Raw genomic sequence first — 14,755 nt, 5'->3', positions numbered from 1 at the left:
GAAACTAACTTTGCATTCTTGAGATAAACACTACTTGGTCATGGAGTTCTATTTTGTTTTAATATATTGCTGGGTTTGATTTGCTAAACTTTGTTAAGGATTTTTGCATCCATATTCAGGGATACATTTATCTGCAATTTTCTTTTTTTATAATGCCTTTTTTTTTGGCTTTGGTATCTGGATAATTCTGGTCTTATAACATGAATTGTGAAGGGTTTCCAATTGTTTAATTTTGTGAGAATGTTTGTGTAAGGTTGGCATTATTTCTTCCGTATGAGTTTTATAGATTTCACCAGAGAATGTTTCTGGGACTGGCATTTTCTTTGCAAGTTTTGAACACAAATTCAATTTCTTTAGTAAATATGGGGAAATTTAGATTTTAAAATATTTTTGAGTGAGTTTTGGTACTTTGGGTATTTCTAGGAATATGCTATTTTATGTAAATTGTTAATTTATTGACATAAATTTGTTTGTAATATTCTCTTTTTACCCTTTTAATGCACATAGGGTCCTGATGTCAGTAATTGGTATCTTCTTTCCTTTTTTATTGGTCAGTCTTGCTAAACGTTTATCGATTTTTATTTACCTTTCAGAAAACTGGCTTTTGGATTTACTAAATTTGTGTATTGTTTACCTGTTTCCTACTTATTAATTTCTGCTTTTATATTTATTATGTCCTTCTTAGTTTGGATTTAATTTGCTCTTTTTTCCCCCCTAGACTTAAGTGGACTCTAAGATCATTAAAGTTGGACCCTTCTTCTGTTTTAATAAAAGCTTTTAAAGCTACAAATTTCCCTTTGAGTACCACTTTACCTACATCTACAAAGCTTGATTTCTTTTCATTTTTATTCAGTTCAAATATTTTCTTATTTCCCTTGTGCTTCTTGGACTTATGGATTATTTAGAAGTATGTTGTTTAATTTCCAAATATTTGTGGAATTTCCAGATAATTTTATTGACTTTGACTTTAAATGCACAATGGTCAGAGAACATTCTGTATATAACTTCAATCTTTTAAATTTATTGGGACTTGTTCTATGGATTAGCCTGTGATATATTTTAGTGAATGTTCCATGTGCACCTGAAAAAAAACCTGTTCATTCTGCTGGTATTGACCAGTGGATTCTATAAATACAAATTATGCCAAGTTGGTTAATGGTATTTTTCAAGTATTTTATATATTTACTGGTCCTTTGTTGTATCAATTGCTGCACGAGGAAGTTTCCAGGTATAATTGTGGATTTGTCTATTCCTCATGTCAGTTTTATCACTTCATACTTCATGTATATTGAAGCTTTGTTATTGAAGGAATTCATATTTAGGATTGTTATATCTTCTACATGAATTGACCCCTTTATCATAATGAAATGCCCCCTGTTATTCTTGGGTGTATCTTATTTTGAAATCTACTTTCTCTGATATCAGAATAACCTCTCCAACTTTCTTATATTTAGTGTTTGCATGGTATATCTTATTCTATCCTATTATTTTAACTATCTATGTCTTTATATTTAAAGTAGATTTTTTTTAAAGATAAGATGTACTTGGTTAAATTAGAGTGCTTAGATCATTCACACTTAATGTAATTAGTAATTCAATTAATAGAAATATCTATATGAGAGGATATAAAGCTATCACATTAATATTTCTTTTCTATTTTTCCATCTTCTCTTTATTTCTTTTTCTTTCTTTCTCTGCATTGTTTGTTAATTGAATAATTTTAATGATTCCATTTCATATCAGTTACTTCTTTCTTTTCTTACTAGTTGCTCTTATATTTACAGTGCATACTTTTTAATTTATCACAGTATACTTTCAAATAATATACACGTTAGTGTGTAAGAGTTTTACGAAATACTGCCATGTACTCCCTCTTATCCTTTGTGCTATTTTTACCATTTATTTTACTTCTACATATTTTATAAACACAACAAATTGTTATTATTTTTGCTATAGTGTTATCTTTTAAAAGCAATAAAAATAAGAAAAAAGTGTTTTATATTTACCCTCATATTTACCATTTTAATGCTTTCCATTCATTTGTGTATATCCAAGTTTCTAACTAACATAATTTCCCATCTACTTGAAGAACTTTTAAAACTTTTCTTGTAATGCATGATTCCTGGTAATGAATTCTCTCAATTTTTGTTCGTCTGAAAAAGTTTTCATTTACCTTCATTTTTGGAATGATGGTTCTCCTGCATATCCATCGACAGTTTCTTCCTTCAGCATTTTAAAGAAAGCGCTCCATTTTCTTCTGGATTTCATGGTTTCTAATGAGAAGTCTGTCATTCTTGTTATTCTTCCTCTGTGTTTATTATGTGTTTTTTCTCTGGATTCTTTTAAGATTTTCTTTTTTTAAGATTTTAAAGGTCTTTGTTCTAAGCATTCTTTAACTTTATTATGAAGGCCTGGCCCACTGGGCTCTCCACTGAATACCCTGAGTCATCAACGAGGACTGTCCACTCTGCCTGGTGACAGAGAACTTGGTTGGCTCCCAGTTCTGTGTGAGCTTTGTGAATTGTTCAGCTTGGAGCTTCCCAGTCACTTTCTTCCTGGTTTGTGGAATTTCACCCTATTCATGTGCATCTTAATATTTAGTAAACTTCTAAGTGCCTCTCAGCGTTCCTTATATATATAGTTTCCTCTTTCTGAAACGCTGCCCCATAAGGTCCAGCCACATAAGCCTCTCCAAACTCTGATTTCTGTTACCTCAAGTCAGCGATACCACTGGACTCTCCCTGGGATTCCTTCCCTGCTCCAAGGTGTGAAATGTGCCTCCAGCATGAAAGCTGAGGTATGGTAATACTGTATACCTCATCTGTTTCCTTTCTCCCAGGGATTACAGCCCTGAGTACCTATTCTCCGATGTCTGAAAATAGTTATTTACTATATTTTATCTGCTTTTCTAGTTATTAATGGAAGGAGGGTAAATTTGGTCTTTGTTTCTTTATGACAGCCAGAAATAAGTCCATCCTACAAATACTTATTCATGATCCTACATAAAAGGTTGCCATCTTAAAACGTTATTCTATTTGAAGATGCCCTCTTATGTTATTTTTTCTTCATTCTTCTTCCATAATTAAATAAATAAACTATGGATATTGCAAAGAAATTTGGAAGAACTGCACTGCATTGTTTATGTTTGTTATTGTGGAATTGTCTGTTTTCCTACAGTGGTTCGTACGCCTAATCTCCTTTTCCAACACACACACTCCAAATGAGGCTCATGTGACTTTTTGATATAGTATTTAGGCTCTAAAATGGCTCTCAGACCTTTCCCAGGGGAAATTTCTAAGCCTCTCATAGCTGGAGTTCTAAAAGGCCATTCAAGTCTTGCTTTCTACATTTCCTGAGAATGGAGATTACTTATAGATGTGTCATCTATAACTCTTTATTATACATGTTTTATACTCACTTGTACATATAGGAGAAACAGAATATATTAAAAGTACAATTAATATGAAAATTTATGCCATCTGAATTGTAATGGGCTATGAATTTCTTACAGAATTTTCTGCAATTTAATGCTTAAAATGTCTTATAAATGTGTAGACTTCGTGGCTGGGCTCCATCTTTCACAAAAATGTTTTCAGAGAAGGAAAAATTTAAATCCTGGCTTGATTCCTTAATTTAACAACAAAAGACAATTCTCATACTACTTTTTCCTAACATGTCATTTTCATTTCCAAAGCGAGGGACTTTTTATTTTCTTTTAAAGCTGATGTTTATGTTTGTGATTAAAAAAAAATCCTCCCATTATGAAAAATGTGAATGTTATCTTTTAGATCTCCATGAGAAATGCAGTGCAAGTAGAATTTTTATAACCTATCAAAGTTTGATGGCTCTGTGCTCAGAAGAAAGCAAGTAATTACTTAGCTATGATAGGTGGGTGTTTCAGGTTAGTGATAGATGGAAAGGAAATGTTGAAAGATTTCATATCCAAAAGATGAAAGAAGAGAAGCATACAAAGATACATAATATATACAGAGATAAAACATGTAAAGTACAAGACTTACATAGTAGTCACCTCCTAAATGATAGCCATTATTACTATTATTATTCAACCAGTATTCTGGAAATAATTTTATTTGCTTTGTGTATTTATCTGGGATTGAATTCTCAGTATTCCTCCTCCTGTTCCCACTTCCTAGAGCTTTAGTTATTGTTCTTAAAAGTTAGTGGACTTTTGTCTTCCTAGGCTTCAACGCTACATATTAAGAAAAAGGAAAAGTCAAGTACTATACTGGAAATTAATATTCTTCTGTTGGTGTGCATTTAAACATTAAGTTTACTTCTGCACGCACCCCCCCACCCCCTTCCCATGTCTCAGAAAGGGTGAAGACTCTTGAAAACCTGTCTTTAGAAGTCTCTGGCTTGGAGGGACATCCCTGAAATACACACCCTTACCATGCTTATAAATTGCCAGACGATAGTGCTTGGTGACAGTCCTTTGTGTAATGAAACGTTCAGGTTAAAGCACAAATTATATTATGCTTCAGAAAATAAAGCATCACAGGGGAAGGTTTTGTTCTGCTTTTGGCCATGGTGTTCGTTTTGCAATACGTTATGTATAGCAGTGGTTCTCAAAGTGTGACCTAGGATTAGTAGCATCAGCATCTTTGGGGAACGAGTTAGAAGTTCACATTCTCAGGCCCTGCCATCTGTGCTTTAGGCAATTCTGATCTATGCTAGGGTTTGACAGCCACTTGCATGGGGTACCCTGGACTTAATTTATTAGAAGCCACATCATATGAGGTGTGAAGAAGTAGTCAGTTATGCCCCCAGCTACTGTTGGAGATGTTTAATGGTGTAATGGCAAGTGCCATGTTGCAGAGCAAATGTCAAATTCTGCAAAGGAAGAGACTTGCTGCCAAAAGCCTTCTGGAACACCTCCCTTCGAGGCTCCCGGAGCCAAAGGCAGAGGATGAAGACATCAGAACCGTAGAAGGTGCTAATGCAGGGCCCTCAGGCAGCCTTAAGGCACCTTTAACTAGTTAAGTAAAATTTGGAGGCTCAGAAGCTGTTCTTGAAACACAAGTACCAAAAGGCCAAATTTAGCAATCTGGACTTGAAGCAAGAAACTCATATCCCTGTGTAGACAGAGAAGCCCAAGGAAGTCTTGGCTAATAGTGTATTTTCTTAGCCACACTGGGAAAGGGGGGCTGTAAGCATCTTAGTGTGGAGGACTTGGAAGATGACCTGTGACGCCTTCTCACTATGTGGTCATATGGCCTTTTTCCTAGGTGTGTGCTGGGAGGGAGGGAGAGAAAAGAGGGAGGAAGGGAGAGAGAAGAGGGAAGGAGGGAGGGAGGAAGGGAGGGAGAGAGGGAGAGAAAGAGAGAGAGAGAGAGAGAGAGAGAGAATGCTCTCTTATATCTCTTCCTTTTCTTATAAGGACACCAATCTTATTGGATTAGGGCCTCACCCTTATGCCTTCATTTAACTTTAATTACCTCTGTAAGAGCCCTCTCTCCAAATACAGACACACTTGGGGGTTAGGGCTTCAACATATGAATGTGTGCATGGGATACAATTCAGTCCATAACAGTCCTTATTATTCCATTCCTGGATTATTATAGCTCCTTACTCATCCTCACTCCTGACCTACTTCACCAGTCTTTCTTGAATATGCAACCATAGTCATCTCAGTAAAATCGCACTTTTAAGGTACAGTCTTACTGAAAATCTTCAGTGATTCTCAATGACTAGACTTTTACCAAACTCCTTAGTCTGGCATTTTGTTCCCTGGTCCGTAGCTTATCTTGTCAGCTAATATAATGCTATTCGCCCTCCCTGCTCCCCCCACCCCCCCGCCCCACAACACACACACCACACACCTTTTGAATAATCTACTTTATTGTCCTTGAAGCACTCAGTGTGTGTTCCCAGCTCTAGGCCTTCACTCACATTATTCTCTCTGGAATGTCCTCTTTTCCGTTTATTCAAATATTGCCCTTTCTTCCAAGTGCCGGATTCCTATCTCCTCAGAGACATCTTCTGTTATCACTTCCGCCCACAGTGACCTTTCTCTCTGGGCTTGGATCATTTTTTCAAAGCAAGTGCTAACACACTTCTCTGTGTGTCTGTCTGTGTTCCCCATGGCGCCAAGAGCCGGTACTGAGGCTTTTCCTTCTCGTGTCCCTGGCCCAGCGGTGGGTGCTCAGACGATGTTCTCATTGCAGGGATGGGTAGATGGGTGGATGGATGGATACAAAATCATGCTATTCCTTTGATAAAGTTTTCCGAGAATTTTAACTTAAATGTCATTTCCTCGAAGAAAACGTCCATAATCCTATCCAAGTCTTTATCACATCAGCATATTTTATATCCTGTTTAACCTTCACCACTAGCAGGGAATTTTAATGTTTGCTTGTCCTTCCAACCCTCCATCATATTCTAAACTCCATAGACATAAGAGACTGTTTAGATCTTGTTCCCCAATGCCTAGTTAAAGTCTGATACATGGTTACCACTCAATAAATATTCGCTGAACAAATGAGTAAGTGGATGATTTTGGCATGATGTAGTGTAATGAAATCTTTTGGAGTGGATGGTATGCCTAGAAAAGTATGCGTGCAGGCAGAGGGGGCTCTGCTCAGACACCTGAACCTTTTGTTCTTTACCCACGAGGCATTTAGGAAGTGTCACACTAATTCAGAAACAATTATGCTTTGCTTTATATATTGTATATCTTAAGTTAATTTGGTGTGAATTTAAAATTTGTACCCTGTGTTAGGGTACCCAAAACCTCAAAGTGCTTATTCATAAATTAGAGTATTTATGCAGCTGTACAGTCTATTTTTTTAAAAAGTCAACGCTTAATCATTTGGCAAACACAAATTCCTTTCTCAAGACAATGGATTTGTTTTCTAAATCTAGATTTTCACATGGGGAATTTCCTTAAGGGTGGTAGAACCTACAAGGAGTTCCACTATATATAGGAGAAGCTTCAGAGTTTTGTATCTTCTCTCTTCTTTCTTTCCCTTTCAATTTACCATCCTTGCCTTGCGACGCTGTCTAGTTATCTCATCTGCTCACTGTTTTCTGGATCCACCAAGGTTAGTTCTGCCTCTGTGCCTTTGCTCATGCTGTTCCCTCACTTGAAAAGTCCCCCTGATGGAGGTTGAGCTGACATTTCCCCTTCTGCAGCAAGCTTTCCCCAGTTGTCATAACTACTATAAAGAAGTGGTAGTGCTACTCATCTTTGCTTTTAGGCCTGACACTCATGGATTATGCTTCCTCATTTCTTGTGTGTAAGTCCCGTCTCCCTGATTGCTCTATAAGCTACTTTGGAATAGGACTGTGCTTTGTGTTTTATTTGTATATCCTCTTATGCCTGATATTCTTGTGATATGTACCGTGTTTCCCCGAAAATAAGACCTAGCCAGACAATTAGTTCTAATGCGTCTTTCAGAGCAAAAATTAACATAAGACCTGGTCTTATTATAATATAAGATAGGGTCTTATATTACTATAAGACAGGGTCTTATATTATATTACATAATATTAATTTTTGCTCCAAAAGATGCATTAGAGCTGATTGTCTGGCTAGGTCTTATTTTCAGAGAAACACGGCATATACCTTATTTTTGGAAACGAATGTTCCATCTCCCATAACCTATTTGGGTCCAGGAGAATGCTGAAGGCAAATAGCAAGGATATTCTGGAGTTTCTCTCCAGGGCTGATCTACTTCTGCCTTGTGGTATTCTGATTAATATGAAGGACAGATCACTTTTGTATTTCATGCATTCAGAGCCCAGTGCTCAGTGGATTCCATGTTTGATGACGTTGACCTAAGCAAGTCAGATGTTCACGGAATCTCTTCCGACATCTTCTCTGTTTGCATATTCTGCAACTGGCATGTGAAAACTGTCCTATGGGCCAAATCATCTACTAAATGTCATTTGGTCTGTGGCAAAATGTCCAAGATGTGATGCATCTAGAGTTAAAAATACAATTCATTTTTTACTCTCTTAAGAGAGCTATATCTGTAAACGCAATTGATTAGGAATGTTTCACCATGAAAGTGTCTTTCCCTGTATCTTTCTTTGTCTCTTGCTTTCTTTTGCCCCTGTACCTTTGTGTCTCTGTGTGTCTGGTTTTGTAAATATTTCCTTTGTAAACGTGTATGCATTTAATTTCTCTGTCTCTGTCTCCATCTATCTGTGATTCTTTCCCTTCTTTAATTTTTTTCATCTTCCATCTTCTGTCTGAAGAAAACAAAACAGTGGAAGTACATAAGAGAAAATGTATTTCGCTACATTTTTTTTGAGGATAGATTAGGAAATATTATGCTTATGCATTTATGTTGTTTCTGTATTCACCGAAATAGTTTTTCAGAAAAAGAAATCTGTTGAGCTCCAGTTTTTTATCTATATCACTTTACATTCACTTATGAACTTCAACATATAGACATGGATTTTCCATAATTGTAATCAATTTACATCTACTGTGTTGTTTTTTAAACTAATGTTATTTCATCTATACACATTTAAATAGTGGTATTCTGTTAGTCTCGTTTGTTGAGCCATTCCCTAAGTGTTTGATGTTTGGTTATCTCCAGTTTCATTATTATAAATAGCATTGCTACAAACATCTTTGTATTAATTATTTTATTTTTGTTGTTTTTTTTGAAATGTACATCACCAAAAGAAGGATTATTAGGTTAAAGGCATTCACTGACTTTAAAAACTAAAAACATAGAACATAAAACTCTACTCAATAAAGGGGAAAGAAAAACTCCTTCAATTTTGAGTTATAGCAGTTAAGAGAAGGGGAAGGCCAACAAGGAAGAAATCGGGGGGAATCCACCCATTCAACAAATATTTGAGCACCTACTATGTGCCAGGCACTGTTCTAGGAATTTGGGATCCATCAGTCAATAAGAAACCAAAAAATTCTTGCTGTTGCAAAGCCTATATTCTAGTGGGAGGAGATAGACAATAAAGGTAAAAATAAATGAGCTAATTATACAATAAGTTGGAATGTGATAAGAGCCATGGAAAAAGAAAAATAGACCAGACTGAAGGAAATCAGGAGTGATGGAGGGACAATGGAGAGATATGGGTTTCAATTTTAAACAGGAGTTATAGAGTAGGCAACATTTGAGCAGAGGCTTAAGGTAAGTGAGGAAGTTAGCCATGCCTGTTTTCGATGGAACAGCATAACAGGCAGAGGGAAATGCTCCTGGCTAATAACGTGAGGTCTCCTGGAGAAACAGCAAGGAGGGCGTGTGGCTGGAGCAGAGAGAATGAAGGTGACAGGGAAGAGGGCTCAGAAAGGCTGGGCAGGGGCCACATCAGGTAGGTGTTGTAGGCTCTTGTAAGGGCTTTGAGTTTTATTCTAGTCCTCAAGGGAGGCTGTGGAAAGGCTACACTGGACTCATCTTCTGTGAAAGGGCAGATGCTGGACTTGTCTTTGACTCCTTCATCCAAGTCTCTAGGATGGGAACAGGGAATTGTTATATTTCTGACACATTCTTCATGATAAATTTGATGTACAGTTAGGTTCAGGACCACCCTTTCAGTTCAAAAATTCCACTATTCTAAATTTAAAATAATTTAATTAAAGGAAAGATTTTGTAGCATCTCTGAATGTTGGTGATTTAAAGACTTTGGAGATTATTTAGGAAATTGAGGCCCAGAGGTCAAGTGATTTGCTCGAGGTCACACAACTAGCTGTAAGAGGCAGTGCTAGGGTTCAGATTCACCCTTCTCTGAGTTCACTGTACCTGGCTACCTAATAAACTATATAATTTCACTTACCAGTTGGTTAGATTTCCAATAAGCTGCACCATTAGGAATGTAGTTTGAATCCAGAAGCTTTGTAAGGTTAAATATTTGGTTATATAAAGACCAATCAGAAAGCTGCTATTGTTTTAATCTTTGTGATTAAGAATCATTCAAAATGCATTAATGATATTTTCTGCTTCTTTAGAGAAAATCTAGAAGAGTCATACCATTTTAGAATGGGAAAAGACCTTACTTGTTTAGGATCTTGTAGTGCCCCTGGTCATAATTCTGAAATAAGCTGTTGATATCAGTATAAAATGTACAAGCCATTCAGCTGACCCTGATCATATCTGAGGTTTAGTTCTAAAAGAAATTTCTGATTTAGTTTGCTTTCTTTTGTTTCTTGGACATTGATTATAACTAAATTTTTTCACTTAATTCAATTTTTTAATAATGTTGCTTTTTCTGGCCTTATTCTGTAACTCAAGCCTAAATTTGATCTGCAGTGTCTGAGCTTGTGGAGTTTGCTATTATCCTGGAGTTCACTGAAATTGTGACATGGGAATTGGTCCAGAAATCACTTAAGGGAGCAAGAACTCAGGCCTCAGAGTAAGCTAGGGAATGATTTCAGTAAAACCATTTCTCCCCACTTGCACACTTTCTGCATGTTTCAGTGACCAGATCTGTGCCAGCAATGAGGGCAGGTTACACATTTCCACTGTGAACACTTGGTGGAGATTATAAGGCTACATTATCATTTTTTTTTCCCTTTCACTAAGCCAGAATTGGCAGTGGAAACTGAGTCTGAGGAAGGCATTGAAACTATTGACTGCTCTGAGAATAGGAGGAAAAATTTATACCTAGTGCTTTTCCCCATCCATCTTACATTCCTGCAGAAGAGTCTCATTCAACGAAAGGTATTGGTCCCAATATGAAACGTTCAATTAACGTACTTATTTAATAGCTACCTTGAGGTTTTCTACTCTGTCAAGACTTTTTTTTTTTAAGTGTAGAAAGTTCAACCTAAATTTGTTTCTGGGTAACTTGTCCTATCATGATTGAGGCCCTAAAATTCTCCACCAGAAGATGGGTTGTGATTTCTGTTTTATCATAGTCTTCTTGCTTTCAAAAGCCTCAGTGAGTGACTGGCCCCTTTCTCTTCTCTGGGTGGTTTCATCATACTAATAACCACATTCCTAGAGAAAACTCTGAAAAAGTAGGCATGTGGCATGAGAATTAGCATGGCTCTAAATTTCAGAAAAGGCTGCCATTGGAGGCTCCATGAAGGATAATGACTGTAATGGGTAAGAGAATCCTAGATACTCTTTAGGAATGAATGATGAACTCCTGACTTGACATGGCATCAGGGATTTAGTATGGAGACTAGTGATTTTGTCATTTAACTCGAATGATGTTTGCTGAGATTCAGGGTGGTCTCTTGGGAGTACAGCAGGTCGCAGCCCTCAGGCTGAGGCCTGTTCCCAGCAAATGATTGTCCCTATCTCTCCGTCTTGACCAGTTAATGTGGGGTTCTTATAAGCATGGATAAGGAAAAGGAAGTATGGACCCAGGCAACTTGGAAGGGAACTGTGGGGGAAGCTGTGATACCATAAAAGAAGGACTCATTCCTCCAGCTGGAGGAGTGCTGCCCATAGAAAGCCCTCGGCTCAGCTGTCAGCCTCAGAAGGGGATTGCCTGAGCTGAAGAGAGCTACCTTGCCCAAGGTTGCGGGGATGGCCTGCAAATAACTACAGATCCAAGTGGGGTTAATAAAGGCCCATCCTCCTAGCCCCACCTCAGGACAACTCCGAGGCCCATCCCATCCCATCTTCAGAGTCCTCCCTACAGGGATGCCTGAGGCTCTCACTGAGACTATATCCAAGGTCAGTTTCTCCCTCTGCTCAATCTTTCCTCCCTCTCTTCCTACCTTTCCTTCCTTTCTTTCCAGATGTCGATTCCAAGATGGAAAGTTGGAATGTTAAACTGAGAAGAAAGGAAACAAAGGTAGAAGAATTAGGTTAGATTAGTGATTTTTTTCTCTCTATATCTGAATTTGGCATTTGAGGTGACACCTTGCTTTTCTGTGAAGGTTAGAAGCTGTCATTTGAAATCTCCAGTCATTCCAAAGGTTGGTGTTGTGGGGAGAAAAAGGGAAGAATCCAAGAAATTATTTCAGATTGGATACTTAACTTCTTTGTGCTTTGCGTTGCGCCTCTGTTCTATGCAACGCTACATTGAGTCCTTTCTTAGACCATCTCAGTTCTCCCGTGCCCCCGTGGCAGCAGACAGGAATCACCCAAAGAACCAATGAATAGATGGGCAGTGGTGCCTGGAATCTCTAATCCGGAGTTCTGAAAATCTGCCATGTTTCCAAAAATATTCTTATTCTCCTGGAGTGAAGCTTAGCTTGTGTTTGCCTCACTTGGGGGAGTGAAGGAAGGCCATTTGACTGCCCAGCCCAGAGCTGTGAGGAAGAGCAGTTGACAATGGGAGGCTGGGTGGGATAGAAGTCAGGGTGAAAATTTAGGGACACCCAAGAAAGAGGTGAAAACTCTGGAGGACAAAGCCAAGAACCACAGGTAGAGCTTCTTTCTGTTCTTTCCTTGGGTCTTAGGGAGATTTGTATGTTTAAGGTCTCCTTCCTCTGCAGTGCCTCCCATCCTACCGTGGAACCCCTAGATGATGAGTAGACTTGGAATAGACTACTTCAGAAGACTGGGTCGCCATCAACTTAGCCTTCAGAGCGGACCAGGGCAGGTGGGCGAGGGATGTGGGAACCTGAGGTCTCTCCTTCCCTCTGTGAGTGTACAGGGAGGTGAGCAAGTCAGATGGGTGGGCTTGGGCGATAGGGTCCCTACTATTTCGGGATGACATCCTGATTTTTCTTTTTTTTTTTTTCTTTTTGCTCAGAGATGTGTTAAAATGTGTTTGTGAAAGGCTTATTGCGGTGCTCCCCAGTTTACGCTGCCCTTCAGGGCCCGATACGGGTGTGTGTGCCACGAGGGGAAGAGGGGCTGGGGCACTGGAGGGCCGCACCAGGATGGGTGCAGAAGGGACGAGGCCTCTGGACAGTGGAGGAGGAGGGCAGGGCGCCTAGGCGTGGTGCCAGCAGCCGCGCACTGGAGCCCAGTGGACAGAGCCAAGCGGCGGGCACTCTCGCCCAGCTGGGGAGAGCTGGGGAGAGCTGGGGAGCGGCGGGTGGGGCCGAGGGGCGCAGTGGGGCTGGAGCGGCGGAGGCTGCGGAGCGGGGGCACCTGAGGAGGGAGGGGGGGAAAGAGGGAGGGGCAGCCGCGCGGACTGAAAGTGGGGAAAGAAGAGGCAGGCAGGCAGGCAGGCAGGCGGGCGCCCTGGCCCCGGGGCCACGGGCGCCGGAGCCCAGCGAGGTGGAGCTGGGCGGCGGCGGGGGCCGAGCTGAGGGAGGAGGGGAAGGCGGAGGCGCGGGGAGCGTGTTTGGGGCGCCGCGGCGGGGAGGGTGGCGGCTGCCGGTGCGCGCTGGGCGCTGTGTGTGCGCGCTCCCCCGCTCAGGCAGGAAGATGGCCCAGAAGGGAAAGTTGGGGTGACGTGCGCGGCCCCCGGAGGCTCGGCTGGGGGTGCCGTGGCGAGCCCGACGGACGGGTGGCCAGACAGGCCAGGGGGCGCGCAGTCCCGGAGCTTCCATCACCGCCACTCAGGCGCCCGCCCCCTCACTGCAGGTGGCCGCGGGTGCGCTGGGTCCCGGCAGCCGGGGGCGCAGGCGAGGTGCGGGGGATCCCGGCCGAGGGGTGGGCTGCGCCCCCAGCATTCACGTCTCGCAAAGCGGCGTGATCTATTGCCGGGACTCGGATGAGTCCAACTCGCCCCGCCAGACCACCAGAGTGTCGCAGGGCCCCGCGGCCCCCCTGCACGGCCTCTTCGTTCAGACCGACGCCGCCGACGCCATCCCCTCGAGCTGCGCGTCCGATCCCCGCGGCGCCGCCCGCGTCCGCAGGGCCCGAGCTGAGCTGGGCAGCGGCAGCAGCACAGGCTCGGCAGCCCCCACCGCGACCACCTGCAGGGGCCGGAGGCGCCACTGCTGCAGCAGCGCGGAGGCCGAGACCCAGACCAGCTACTCCAGTGTCAAGGTAAACGCCAGGCACCGACACCGGCTGGTGGGGGGGCTGCCCGCCCCGTCCGTGCGGGCTTTCACGGGCAAGGGCTCCAAAGGAGTTGAGTGGCCGTGACAGGGTCGGGTTGGGGAGGTTGTCATGAAGGAGGAGTTTTCATTTGTGGATGTGATGGGGGCCCAGGAAATGTGAGCAGTAAAGACCCCTAGAGGGGTCCTGGGAACTGGTTCTGGCGGAGGGTGGGGTCGGATGGAGAAGGTAGCGCAGTTGGAAGCCTGTGGGCTGGCCGGGTTCCTCACTGAGGGGAGGAAGGCTGTGGCTCGGTTTAATGCAGGAGGAGGTGTGGGTATCATTGAGAGCATTGGGCGGTGAGTCCGACTGAATGAAATCTGAGCAGCACGCTGGATTTGCGTGTCTGCTGGGTGACTGGTGCAGACCGGTGTAAGGATACGATATTGCCTCGTCTTCCCATTTTTACCTGGGAAAACCAACTCGGCTGCCTGGAGTCTTAGGACCAGCCTGGGGATTTGTGAATGAATGAGGGTGTTTGTGTTTTGTGGGGAGATGTAAGAAGGAAATGGAAGGAGAGAACCAGAATGGAACCTGTTGTTTGTTCCTTGTTTGGGTTGGCTGCATCCTGGACATAATTGAGAGAATCGGGCCGTGAGTTTGGAGGGTGAGCTGAGCTACAGTGAGGGGAATTAGTTTCCAGTGCAGTGTAACTGTCTGAAGATGAACGTTCTGCACATACATCTCATCTTCTGGGAAAATGGGATTGTGAGGGAATGGAGAAGTTGTTTAAACGATTAAAGCAGTCACTAGCTAATTCTTAATGACAGAAGATAAATGATTATTTTAATAGTTCCTTTCTGTATGTTCTTAAAATACTAACTATTAAAACGTAGAGGGTTTTCACTGTGTAAATCTGGCCACTAGAT

The 14,755-nt window shown here is 41.6% G+C and overlaps 1 protein-coding gene across 5 annotated transcripts in view; it reads left to right on the top strand.

Moving 5' to 3' along the window:
• The window catches only part of PDE8B (phosphodiesterase 8B), a 228,567-nt gene that overhangs the window by 15,811 nt on the left and 198,001 nt on the right, over window positions 1-14,755 (top strand). For 2 of the 5 annotated variants that reach the window (XM_019728157.2, XM_019728156.2), the window contains exon 1: window positions 13,047-13,835. The exons of the other annotated variants lie outside the window; for them this stretch is intronic. The gene's annotated coding sequence lies outside the window, so the exon portion shown is untranslated. Of the gene's footprint in view, window positions 1-13,046; window positions 13,836-14,755 lie in introns of those variants that run through there. 5 annotated transcript variants of the gene reach the window in all.

The sequence above is a fragment of the Rhinolophus sinicus genome, linkage group LG03 (genome assembly GCF_036562045.2).
Source record: "Rhinolophus sinicus isolate RSC01 linkage group LG03, ASM3656204v1, whole genome shotgun sequence".
Classification (NCBI taxonomy): Eukaryota; Metazoa; Chordata; class Mammalia; order Chiroptera; family Rhinolophidae; genus Rhinolophus; species Rhinolophus sinicus.
The sequence above is the reverse complement of the archived record's forward strand: the minus strand, read 5'-3'. Positions and strand labels throughout refer to the sequence as shown.